Genomic DNA, 13,968 nt, shown 5'->3' with positions numbered 1-13,968 from the left:
CTGAATTCAATAATTTTATAATCTGGTTTAAAGAAATTTTTAAGATTTACCTTATCTTTTATTTTTTGAGGCCTATACAAAGCATTTAAATTAGTTTCAGTTATTATATTTTTTTCTTCTTTAGGTATAAATTTACCATCTTTATATTTTAAATTATAAGAATCAAAAACTTTTTTTAATTCATTTCTATACTTAGGATATTTATTAAATAGTTTAGTTTTGTTTTCCATATAATAAGAAACATCCAATCCTAAATAATCTGATAAAACAGATTTATAATTTCCTGTACTTTTGATATAAGAAACTACTGATTCAATAATATTTGATTTTAATCTCTTATCAGTCAGGACAGGAATTTTAAGTTTAGTTATCAATTCTCTTAGTTTTTTAATACTGAAAGTTGAGAGTACATTACTCAAGTGTTTGAACTCCTTTGTCATGTTACTCATTTATAAGGAAGAAAATTTATAAATACTTTTATAAAAAGGAGTTCATACGTTTTATATGAAAATTACTTCTAAAATGTCTTTGTTTATGCGAATAAGTATAATTTTTACCACAATCGCATTCATAATATATATATTTTCTTTTAAGATCACAATCTATACATCTTTTAAATAAATATTTTTTATATTTGTAAAATTCGTCAGCTGATTTCAAAGTCTTACAATCGCAACAAAATTTATCTTCCATTTATTAAATGGAGTTTTTATAAATACTTTTCTGTCTCTTTAAGAAACGAATTCCAAATTTCATCATAAATGTTTTGTTTTTTAGGACTACCTAACTTAATATTGTTAGAAATATTATAATATTCACATATCTTTTTCATAAAATATTTATAATTTAAACTCTTTTTAAAATACATATAATCTAAAAATTTTAAAAACATTTCATCTGCTTCAACCGTAAAAAACAAGTTCAATTTTCTTTTTAACTTTTTAAAAAAACTAATTCTCGAATTGTATCTCTGTTTTAAATATTGGTCAAAGTCTTTCGTATCATAATAATATTTTTCTTCTTCCTTATCAAATGTAATTTTTAAATTTGAATGGCTATTCCTTTTAATCTGATTAAATATTTCGAAATAATGACTTTCCATTTATTTACATAATAATAATTAAAACACTTTCCTCTCTGACCTTATCAGCGGGAGGAAAATCGAAGAAACTTTTTTCATGCCACTTTGCGATAAAAATTGACCGCTTCGTGGGATTCTAACCGGAGAGTGGTGTGATTTTTTTATCTGATAATAATCTTCTTTATAAGCTCTTTAGTTACGAAAAAAATGGTAGGTCAAAGTTGTGCAGGATATTCTTACTGAAACTACTGATTCTTCTTTAAAAGATATTTACTGATAAAATTTTACATTAATAATTGAAAAAATAACTTATGAAATTAGAGATTATAAATGGATATAGATAATAAAATTAATTTATAAAAATGACTTCTTTAAAAGATGAGCAAATTAAAGATAGTTATTATTATGGATTGTTTGGAGATTTTAAATTAATAATAAAAAGTGGTTAGAAAATAAAGAATCTAAAGAATTAATTTTATATTCATTATTTTATGAAATTAAAGGTAGAAGAATTAAAATATAATGGGATTTCTAAGGATTTAATTACAATGTTGGATTTCACCTGAATTTTCTAAAAAAGTAAACGATGCTGTAATTAATTATTATGCTAATGAATTTAATGATAATGATAAACTTCAAAAGAAATTAGATATAATAAAAATTAAAATGAATGACTTAAAAATAAAAAATGAAAAACAATGTTTACAATAATAGAAAAGAATAAAAATGATTCTGATTATCATTATTATGTTATTAGAGGTTTATATAATAAAACTATACGAGATTTAAAATTTAGATAAAAATAGCTCATGAAATTCAATATAATCCGAATACTATTAATTTATTTAACAGAATAAAAGAAAATATTATACTAAATTTAATCATTTAAAATTAAAAGATTATGATATGGAAGGATTTAAAAATGATATAATTCAATTGATTCCTAAATTAGAATAATATTTTTTTCATCTATCCAACTATTAAATTCTTCAGGGTAACCAACCCATTTCACTAATAATTTATTTCCTTTCCTTCTTATTACTTTTTCAATCTTATATGTTTCATTTTTCTTATTATATTTTACTAATTCTTTTTCATAATAAGTTCCTTTAATTTCTTCACCATTTAAGTCTTTCACTCTATAAGTTATAGGATCTGTTTTCAATATTTCAGATATTATAAAAATTTCTTCTGTAAATGTAGGATGATAACCTCTGGTAAATGTTTCTTTATATTTTGAAATTCTAACTTTATCGCCTATTTTAAACTTTGGTTTCTTTATTTCTTTTTTAGAAAATAAATTATTGTATACGATACTTTCATTTTCTGTCCGACTGGCTTGTGAGGGTGTCATTTTAATAGATCGATGATAAGAATTATTATAATTATAAACTAATTTATCTAGTACTTCTAAGTATTTATTTGTATTATTTGCTGCCATATATTTTCTTATTTTTCCATTAATTGTTTGATTAAATCTTTCAACAATAGAACATTTTATTTCAACATTTTCAGTAGTAAACCAATGAATATTATTATCTTTGAATAATTTTTGAGTATCTTTATTAATAAATTCCGTACCTTTATCCGTTTGTAGTTTCTCTGGAATTCGTTCTTTAAATATTAACTTGAAAGCATTTGATACTTCTTCGCCTGTTTTTCTTTTTATTGGAATAGCCCAAGCATATTTACTAAACATATCAATAACTGTTAAAATATAATTAACTCCACTATTATATTTACTAAATGGTTTTATAAATAATAAATCCGCTTGCCATTGATCATCAATATGTGAAACATAACATCTCCTTCTTCTAAATTTACGAATAATTGGTTTATATCTAGTATAAACATCTTGTTCATGTAAAAATTCTGTAATTTGTTTTTGAGATAAACCTGTTTTTCTTTTTAATTCATTGATACCACAATAACCTTTTTCGGGATCATAATATACTGTTTCTATGACCCCGTTTTCTTTAAAAAAGTACTTTTTTTAGATCCACAAACTTCACATATACCTTTCCTCGTCAATCTTCCATTTTTAGAAGTTTCTTCATAAACATCTTTAGTATTAGTAAAATTTTTACATTTTAAACAATAAATCATACCCATACCAAATGTTCTTTTGGCTTTGATAATAGGTTTAACAATTCCTCTTTCTATTCTTTCCCTGATTGTAGGATTTGGAATTGTATTTAACTCTTCTATCATATTTTTATCACATACATCATTTCTAGTTTTAGTATCTTTATTTTTAAGGTAACAAACATCATGTTTATATGCAATTTCATCTACTCTGTTAATGGGCTTACTCCATTCTTTATATGTTAAATCATCGTTTAATCTTTTCTTTCCATGTAATAATTGTGTTCCAGGTCCTGTAAATTGATGTCCTGGTAAATGCATTTCAAAGGGCAAATTATTAATTGTTGAATTGATAAAGCCAGATCCTTTTTGACCACATTCTTTACAACAAAATTTGAACTTTCCGTCTTTACTTAATTTTCCAACTTTGAATATATTACTTTTACACGTCATTTATAGGCAATAAAAAATTATATGTATTTGTAGCCATTCAATTGAGTTTTTTTAACGTATTTCTCTAAAGGAAAATATTTCAAACTTTGAATAAAATCAGCCTCTTTTTTATGAATTTCTTCTTCAGTTAATGTATTAGCTTTAAACAAATTCAGTAGTTGTTTATAAAATTTGTAAGTATATTTATACTCTTCTTTTCTTTCGGATATATTTAAAGATCTGTCAACCACTTCAATAACACCAGCTCCTAAACTCAAAGCTGATAAAGGGATTAAAATAAAACCAGATAAGCCAGACGCACTAAATAAAAACTTACTCATAGATAGTGCGATACTAATCTTTTGATAGAAATTATAACTTTTTCTGTGAATAAAAATTCTTTTCTCTAAATATTCTTCCATTTATATATACATAAATTCTTTATTTCGGTACCTCATATTAGGATTGACTAAATCTAAAACTAAAAAATCATATGGTTTTTTGATACAGTTCTTATACATTTTATTAAATTCTTCTTTTGTTAATTGACCATCTATTTCTCGTATTATTTGTTTAATTTCTTTTTGTTTCATATCGAAAAATATAAAATAATTGCTGTTACTTCTGATGGTTATAGGTATTTTATAATAGTACTGACTTATATAGATAAGGGATGTATTTTTCTTTCTTCCTCGTATAAAAAATTCTTCTATAGATTGTTGATCTTTTTCACATATACAATCATCAAATACAACTAAATTCATATAGGAAGAATCCAAGTCATCTACGGTAATAAAATCATCTAGTTTGGAAGAAAACAAAACTTGATCTTTTTTAAATTTTTTATATTCTTTCAAAACTTCTTTTTTATTCTTTAAGCCTTTACATTTTTGAATATCTTCTAATTCTACATCTGTAAATTGAATGTATTTTTCTTGTAATTTTTCATACTTAGATTCAAATATGTCTTTTGTACACATGTAAAGTCTATCAAAGTGTAAATAGTCATAAATTAAATTGATTAATAAGTTTGATTTTCCACTGTTGGAAGAACCATTTATGATTAATCTAAAGGGATGTATAGGCAATAGAGGATGTTGATTTGGATCTTTAAATTCATCTGGTTCATTATAGTCTTTAATTACAATTTTAGAATACATTTATTAATTAAAAAATAATCTACTACGAGTAAAAAATAATCTACTACGAGTAAAAACTATTATTAAAATAAAAATATTTTTTTTTAAATAATTTATTCTTTTAATGGTTCATATAGCGGTACTCGTGTATTATGACAAATTTCAGCAAGAAGTATACAAACTATCTTTTCTTTGTTTGAATTATAAAATTCTTCTGGTAATATATTACTTTTATTTTTTATTAAAAGACAGAAATCTATTTTAGAAACAAATTCTATTACAAAGTCTTTATCAATATCTTGATATTGTATAATATAATCCCAATTTACATAATCTTGAAATTTTCTTATAAGGTCCATTGATAATTTTTGATATCTAGATACAACATTCATATTTAAACGGTCATTATAATTTTCTATAAATCTTAAATCCAATTTTTGGAATCTTGATATTTCATACCAAGTCACTTTATCTAAATGTCTCTCAATAAAACGGATAGATAAGGTTTGGTATCTACATATTTTTTCCCAATCTACATCAGAGGCATGTTTTTCAATAAAAGGTTCATTGAGTTTTTGATATTGAGAAATAATATACCAATCATTTGGCTGCACATATCGTTCGATTAAAACTTCAGACAATTCAGAAAATTGAAACACATATTCCCAATTTAAATAATCGGCTAAACTTATAATTACATCTTCTGTAAGTTTCTTTCTAGAAAAGTCGTTCCAATTAATTTCATTGGCCATTTATTAAGAAGAAAAATTTATCTTTTCAATATGTAAATAAGGCTTTAATTTACAGCCTCCTCCTGTTAGCACTGATAATGTTAAAACTTCATTTAACTTTCCATACGCAAACATAGTTATTGAATCTTCATTAACATTTATCTCTTTATCAAGAAGTACTTCTTTCACTTTTTCTAAACGTATTTTTGGCTTTTCATTCATTTTGTCACAGGCTAAAAAAATTGTAATTTTCATATACATGTTTTGTGATAATTTTAAGTTTGAATCTAAAAGTTTTGAAGTAGTTTCGTTGAATTCAAAAGTCTTGTAACCCACACCTGTAAACTGAACAAGTCTATCTGTGGTAGCGCAAAAAGTTTTATTATCAACGTAATATTTATTGGCAACGTCAGTATCATTTATGGGCCATTTTACACTCGATATTCTTTCGTTGTGAGCATAATAACTTCTATTAATTTTATCCCACAGTATACAATAATAATCAAGATGTTTTTTGGTAACCACATCGCCTTCTTTTTCAGGTTCTTTTACATTTGATATGATTTTATTTTTAGCATCAAAATTATTTTCATCATGTATTAAACTTTTGTCTTTTAATTCATCGACATATTTTTTAGTTGAAGCATCATTGTCCTCTAGAGGAGTAGCTATATTTCTAATACATTTATTTTTAGAATTAAAATAACCATTATTACGAATCAAACACTTATTTTTTAAATCATCTACATATTTTTTAGTTGAAGAATCATTATCTTCTTGAGGATGTAAAACATTTTTTAAAAGTTTACTTTCCATATCATAATTACCATCATTCGTTAATTTAAATCCTACACCTGGTGGTCCTAAAGGTCCTTCTTTTATTTCATCGTCGTAAAGTGGATAATAAGCAGCCATTTATTAAAATAGAAAAAATCCTTTATGTTTTCAGAGTTTTAATCATTTTTATATCCTGAGTTGACATATTCAAGGAGCATTTGTTTCTTTCTTTCAAAATAAAGTAAAAAACATAATTTTTAGTAGTATTATTTCTCAATCTCCAATTGAATTCAATCATTAAATTACTCAAGTTCGTATAATTTTCATGGTTTGCCAAGTTGAAACAAATTATAGGATACTTACTGAAATTTGAATAGTTTATCATACAACCAGTTTCAGAATTTATATTATTCATTCCTGATTCTAAAAGAGCATAATATAATCGATTATAATCATTTTTATTAAAGTCCATCATATAACTTACAGTGGGAACTTTAATGTTATTAATCATTAACCAACATTCTATCATATCCAAGTGATCAAACATCATATTATTTTGATTCATGTTTTCATTTCTTTCATCATATTGAGGAATGACATATAAACTCAAAACTTCATCAGATGTAGCAGGAATAGAATAAGACCCACTGGAATTTTTATAAAATACATTTGATTTGATAATGTTATAATGATCCCAATTTATTTCTATAGGAGTATTTGATAATTTTAATTCATTGAATTTTACAGATGCTGAATTTTTAAATCTAACATAAGGTAACCAAAGTGATAAATCTTCAACAAGAACCTTAAAATCTGGATTTTGAATATCTGTATACAACATATTTTTACTATCATTTCTTTGAATTTCTATTTTAACTTGGAAACCTGTCATTACTTTTTTATATTCGTTAAAGAAATCAAATATATACTTTAAAGGAATCCATATTTTTACTGTTTGACTATTTTTAGTAAATTTACATCTTTTTGAAAATCCTTCGTTAAAACTTTCATTTAGTTTAAGGTTTTTAAAAAAATCAGTTATTTTGGTAGTATCTATCAGATTTCCATTATATTTGAAATTGTTTCTATCTACAGAATCAGTTGTATCTACATAAAAGAACATGTTAGTAGCTTCCGATGTTGAATAATCAGGGGTGAAGTGTATCATCCCTAATACTTGATTCATAATGGCTTTATAATTTATAGTGGATTCAACTTCAGTATTTCCTATAATTAACCTGTTTGAATTTATGAGACCTCCTCCATTCACTAGAGTAACATTTTCATTACTTATTACACCTCCATCTCCTTTTACAATTTTTAATTCTTGTTGCAGATATCCCGCAGAATATAAAATATTAGCATTTGTATCATTGATAAAGAAATTATATGTAGCATTTTCATGAATATTATTTCTATTTTCACTTTTTAATTCTCTATATTCAAAACTTTCAACGTCGTTATTATAATAATAACTAGTGTCTTTCAAATCGTAAATTTTATCCATTTATTTAGGAATAAAAAATTTCAATCCAGTACCATGTTTTTTATTTTTAGAAAATATTTCATTCAATTTTTCTCTCACAAATTCCTTAGATTTATCTTCTACAATAGGACTTATAAAGTCTGAAAAGAAGCCTCTTCCTTGTATTTTTTTACTCTTTCTGTACAATCTTTGTTTATTCATTTATTTAGCAATAAATTTGTACTGTACTTCTTGTTTATTTAAATCAATTAGTTCACCTCTGTGATTTGTAATTCTCATTCTAATTCGATTAATAGAATCAGATTTAACCGGAAAAAATATTAGTTTATCAAATTCTTTAGCATATAAACTTCCAGGAGGATTTGATGATGTAAAAGAATAAATAACTTGAGATTGAAACTGATTTATATAAGCACCATCCACTATATCACAATGAATATAAATATTATCATTACCATTAGCTATATCAGCAATAAATTTACCTTCTTGCTCTTCCTCTTCATATATTTTGGGTTCGAATCCTAAAATTTTGTACAATTCACTTTTAGATAAATCAATTTTATAATTCTTCTCGAGTTTAATACTAAACCTTTGTCTTTCTTCAATTATTCCAAATAATATAGGTGAATCATTTCCAAAATATTTTACCATATAACGATTCAAACCTCTTATATTGTAATGGCCATGAGGAATAATGAAATCTGTCCATTTGACTCCATCAAAATATGAAAATTTATTGTTTTTCTCCGTAATATTATTCCATGAAATATACATTGAAAAAGACTGAAGAGCTATCTCTGTAAAATGAAAAGGTCTCGAATACTCAATGGTGAAATCTTCAGATTTATCTACGTTTTTCGAATCTAATATAATATACTTCATTTATAAAGAACAATTTTTTCATTTAATTTACTAGGTTCTTGAGTAAATGAATATAAAACTTCAATAGGAGATTTATTTTTATTTCTTTCAGTTATATATTTCATACAGTAGAAACCACATCTTACAGAACTAGGACTTTGTAAAAAACTATCGTTATATCCAATTTCTTTTCCAGAAGTATTTAAATAACTTAGTATGTTTTGAGGAAGAAAATCATTTTTTATTATTCTATTGTTATATTTATATTCTCCAAAAGGATCAAAATATTCAACAAAATTATATTTTGGATCATTATAATAACAAACCCAATGAGTTCCAGGACCTGTAGATACATCTAAATTTATAATTCCGTTTTCAAATTTTCTTATCTTTTTAGGTAACATATCTATAGTAAATATACCTCTAAATCCTTTTTCATTTTTCATATTGTTTTCAATCATTTTGTTGGATATTCCCATGGCTGATAGACTCCCTTTCCACAAGTTTTTTTTTTTTTACCTGATCCAGAAATTTTGTCCAATACTTTTTTAGTACCCCAACCAGCTGCTCCACTAGCTGCTCCTAATGCTAAAGTAGAAAGTAAAGGTACTAAAAATGGTAAAAACCCTCCATTCTTTTTCAGTTGAGTCTTTGATATTTTAATTCTTTTACCTTTATCAATTTGGTTAATTTGTGTAGCTGTTAAATGTAAATCAAAATTGGGTGTTTTACTTTTATCTATTTGTAAACTAAGTTCTTCACCATTTTTATAAGCTGATTTCAATTTAGAAATCTGACTGTCGCTCAAGTATACTTTTTTTACAATATAATTACTCATTTATATACTAAGAAATTTTCCATAGTATTCCTTTACCTGATCGTTTGTCATAGTTCCCTCTCTTAAAAGTAAATCCAACAAATCTACAGTTTTATTATACAATTTTTTACTTTTAGAACCTTTACAAATTTTATCTGTCAGATCAACTAAGATATTCAGTTTATCTTCTAAACCTTTTCCTGTGTAATGTCTACCTTGTTTAATAGCTGATAAAGCTTCTAAATATCTTTTCATCATATTCATTTTATAATCAGCATTATCAATCCTTTTCTGATACTCATCTTTGTTGTTTGTTAAATTTCTATTTTTGGTTTCATTTCCTTTTTCTCTTTTAAATTGATCTCTTTTTGCTTTTGCCCTTTTAATAACTTCTTCAATTTCTTCATCAGTTTTATTCCACATTATTGAAGGTAATTCAAATTCTAATTCTTCTAATAATTCTTTATCTAAATTTTTGTCTATATCTATTTTTAAAAACATACTTCCTACATCTTCAGTATAATCTTCCTCTGACTGATTCTCTATCTGAGGTAAAGATCTATAGGTCTCATTCATAGTGAAAGATAAATTATCAACAGCATCTTTTATACCTAGCAAGTTTTGTTGTCTAGAAGTTTCTAGTTTTTCCATTTGATGAAGTACAGGTTCGTGAAAATCGGCTAATGATTTTTGTATTCCTATATCTTCTTCTAATTTTATTTCATTATTTTTCCTAATTTCTGATTGTAGTTTAACTAATCTTAGATCATTTTTTAATTGCTCTAACAACTTTTTATTTCTCTCTTTTTCAATACTTTCCATTTATAGGTAGTAAAATGTTCGTTATACAAGTGTATGTATTATAGAAATTATATTACAAAAAATGTTCTTAAATAAATGGAAGAATTTAATGACCTCAAACGATTTCCTGAAACATACAAATTAAATGAACTCGAGATAGGTAAATATAATTTAATATCACTGAGAAAAATAAATACAAAATACGGTGACTCTATTATAGCTAGATTAGAAGTAGACAATGATGAGAAAGATTTTTATCTCTCGAAATGTCATGGTGAATTATCTGATAAAGCTATAAGAAAAATTAATAGTGGAAAATATATTTTTGATTTTAAAGGTAAAAATAAATATTACGATTATGAATTACATGTAAAATAAAAAACGATATTTTCAATAAGGTTTTAATAAAATAAAAATTATCAATATAAAAATAAGAATTTTTAAATATGCTGATTTTGTTAAATATTTCATAAAAAATGTAAAATATAGGCCTATTTTAATTTTTTTTAATATAAAAATAGGAAATCAATAGTAGTATATGGAAAGGGCAAAAGTGTCCTCTAGCCCCCCCCATATACTACTACTAAATCATAAGCAGTAAAATACTTATTTGACTATATTTAAAAAATAGCATCATTTTATATATAGTTCTGGATAAGTGGTCCCTTCTTTCGTTGAAAACTACGATATTTTTGGAGTAACATTCTTAAAAGAAAAAAATACAAATAAAAACTGAAAAATTACTTTTATTTTCGAAACTAATTAGTCGTTTTTTGCTGTTTATTTAAGTTTAAATTTCACGGAGGAGACATACCACGTTTATTCTAAACACCTATAGCTAAATCATATATTTATTCTAAACACCTATAGCTAAATCATATATTTATTCTAAAACGCCTATATGATAAGCAGTATCACATCAGCAATAAAGAAAATATTTTATTCATTCGTCTTGAAATACACAATCTTCTTTTTTTTTTTTTGAAAAAAAAATTCTTATAATGTGTACTTACTTCGTTCAAATAATCTACCCGAGCAAAGCTGCATCGTATCACTTCAAAACTTCGAAATAATAATAGTGTAAGACTACTTTCACCTAGTTTATTGGTATCTGTTTATCATCTATATAACATCTGTGCATCATTTAAGTTTCATGTTTAAATCATGCCTGCAAATATATACATTAGAATTTATCTATTTACGCCTCTGAAAAACTATGTACTCACCAATATTACAGAAATTACTTTTAATCATACTAACAAATTCTATCTGACTTTTTAATGAACTTATTATACGGTAGATATCGTTGATCATATTGCAACAAAATGATACGCAATTTCGTGACCACCAGGAATTAGTTAAAAGTATTCATCACGAAGAGTTATAATTCTCGTAAAAACTCGAATTCATTTTTAATAGAGAGAATGACGTAGCATGCGCCATAACCTAAATTACATAGTGTATCATGGGACCTTACATTTTATAAGAGACATGGGTGTTACATGCTTGATCGTTTAGTAAAAAGGAGGTATGATACCTATACAGAAATATTCTATTCCATTTAAATGAAAACTAATAGTTTGCAATATAAAACAACTAAGATCTCATCATTTTACATGTTTTAAATATTTTGTAGATATTTTTATTTCAAGAAAATCTCATTAAAATCATTCTATTTTTAAAATAATAATAGCTCTAAATAATCTCTGTTTGCAATTAGCGTAAGGTCGTTACTTTTTTCTTGAAAGAAATATTCATAAAAAAATATTTCGTATTCTTTTTAAATGATAATTTTTAGGCTTTATTTTAAAATAAAATAAATATTACACCTTTTGAGTTCGTTTTCCTTGAAGGAATTTAAGAGAAAGAAAAAAAAATTCTTTCATTTTGATTAAATCGGATCATGTTCTTCATTTGAATCCTTTAGATTCTTTGCTAAACTACATTCTCCATTTTTATCAAAATTCTAGTGTTTAGGGAAATATTTTAACACAACAATTCATTTTGCTCTTTTTTGGTTCGTTTTTTGTGAAAACATCAAAAATAACCTTTAAAAAACTAAGTGAGAATTTTATTTTAGACTTTATAATGATTTTTCTCAGAAACATATTTGATAAACTGCAATATTCGATTTCTTTATGATAATTTCGACGCAAAGTAAATATTTCTGCATTTGTTTCAAAACTAGAAAAAATAACAATTATTTCTTATTTTTCTTTATAATTTTTCTTTTCAAACCAAAACATGTATTAACTCAAAGTTAATAGAATAACGGGAAAATTCGAATCTGCTTTGTATTAACTCAAAGTTAATAAAATAACGGGAAAATTCGAATCTACTTTGTATTAACTCAAAGGTAATAAAATAGCGGGAAAATTCGAATCCTTCTTTGTATTTACTCAAAGTCAATAAAATAACGGGAAAATTAGAATCGACTTTGCATTAACTCAAAGTTAAAGAAATTATGGGAAAATTCGAATCGACTTTTTTTTTATCTAAAGTTATTTCGATAAATCGTTTACACCATTTACAGAGTTCATTTCTGTCATGCTATTTATTTAGTGATTCTTCAGTTCATATAAATATATTTTTAGGAAAAAAAATTTTTTTCAATGTCTACTCGTTTAAAGACTTTCGTCATTCGGGTATCAGAAGAGCAGATTTGTAGACCACTCTCTAAGGAGCAACTTATTAGGTGGGACAAAGTTGCTTCCTCAATAAGAAGGACAGATAGTGCAGAAAAGTGAAGAAAAGAATAGCCATGCCTTATCCTGGAATCGAACCCCCGGGACATTTCTGACTTTTTTAGGAAAAACAAAATTGATTTAAAATAAATAATTGATAATAGACGAATATACCCTAATAAATTTTGAATTTGTGTTTAGTTACGATAAAAAAATAATGATTTGATCGTTTTCAGTTAAGCTCATAATTTGGTTGTCTTTTTAACGCTATTCTCAAATACGTGACGGTAAGTTAACACGCTATTCACAAGTACGTGATAAGGCACAAAAACGTGATTTCAGCGATATTCTTCTTCTCGCGAATTGCAAGTACCCAATTCTATAATTTGAATTGAATTCGGTACCATAAGAAACTAACCATAAGAAAACCGTAAGAGCCACAAGAAAAATTTACCATAAGAAAAGCCATAAGAAACCATAAGAAAAATTGACATAAAAACTATATTTAACTTAGTAATGGAGGAAACTCAAAATAAAAACGTTAATTCTAAATAGCTTCAATATATAATAAAACTATAAATGTCACTTTAAGCTTATTAGACCCAAATAGTAATTTTTAGGCACCTAATTTGTCACGTGGACTGCGTATTTGACATGCTTCACAAATTGTTTTAAATATAAACCATAAACGTAGAGGAGGAATTACAACTTATTGGAATATATTTATGCTATTATATTATTACCTTTTTAAAAAATTGTAAAACATTGAAAAAAATTATCGATTCCATATAATTTTATCAAAAATAAGTCATATTTCCAAGTACCGATGGTATCAAACGGAAGTATTTGTACTATTTTAACATCACTATTAATGTAAACTTTGAAAACTAATTAAGTAAGGAAAATCGGAATGCATAGGTTTCCTTACATATTGTAATTGAAAGAAAGCAACCTTATTAGTGTTAATTTCTATTGATAATTAAGTAACTACGTAATATTTTCTTTAATATCTGTTTAAGTGAGTATAACTTTTGTTGAATATTTAATATTGTGTTAAAAACAAAGGAGAGAGAA

The 13,968-nt window shown here is 25.1% G+C and overlaps 1 protein-coding gene across 1 annotated transcript in view; it reads right to left on the bottom strand.

Annotated features, from left to right (window-relative positions):
• LOC107445508 (anoctamin-7) overlaps positions 1 to 11,569 on the bottom strand; it is a 51,410-nt gene extending 39,841 nt beyond the window's left edge. Inside the window, exon 1 of the mRNA XM_043045780.3 lies at positions 11,224 to 11,569. The gene's annotated coding sequence lies outside the window, so the exon portion shown is untranslated. The remainder of the gene's footprint in view (positions 1 to 11,223) is intronic.
• Between the last annotated feature and the right edge of the window lie 2,399 nt (positions 11,570 to 13,968).

Source organism: Parasteatoda tepidariorum, chromosome 7, assembly GCF_982258835.1.
Source record: "Parasteatoda tepidariorum strain Cologne lab strain chromosome 7, Ptep-v5.0, whole genome shotgun sequence".
In the NCBI taxonomy this organism is placed as follows: domain Eukaryota; kingdom Metazoa; phylum Arthropoda; class Arachnida; order Araneae; family Theridiidae; genus Parasteatoda; species Parasteatoda tepidariorum.
Note: the sequence above shows the minus strand (reverse complement) of the source record. Positions and strands in the feature narration are given on the sequence as shown.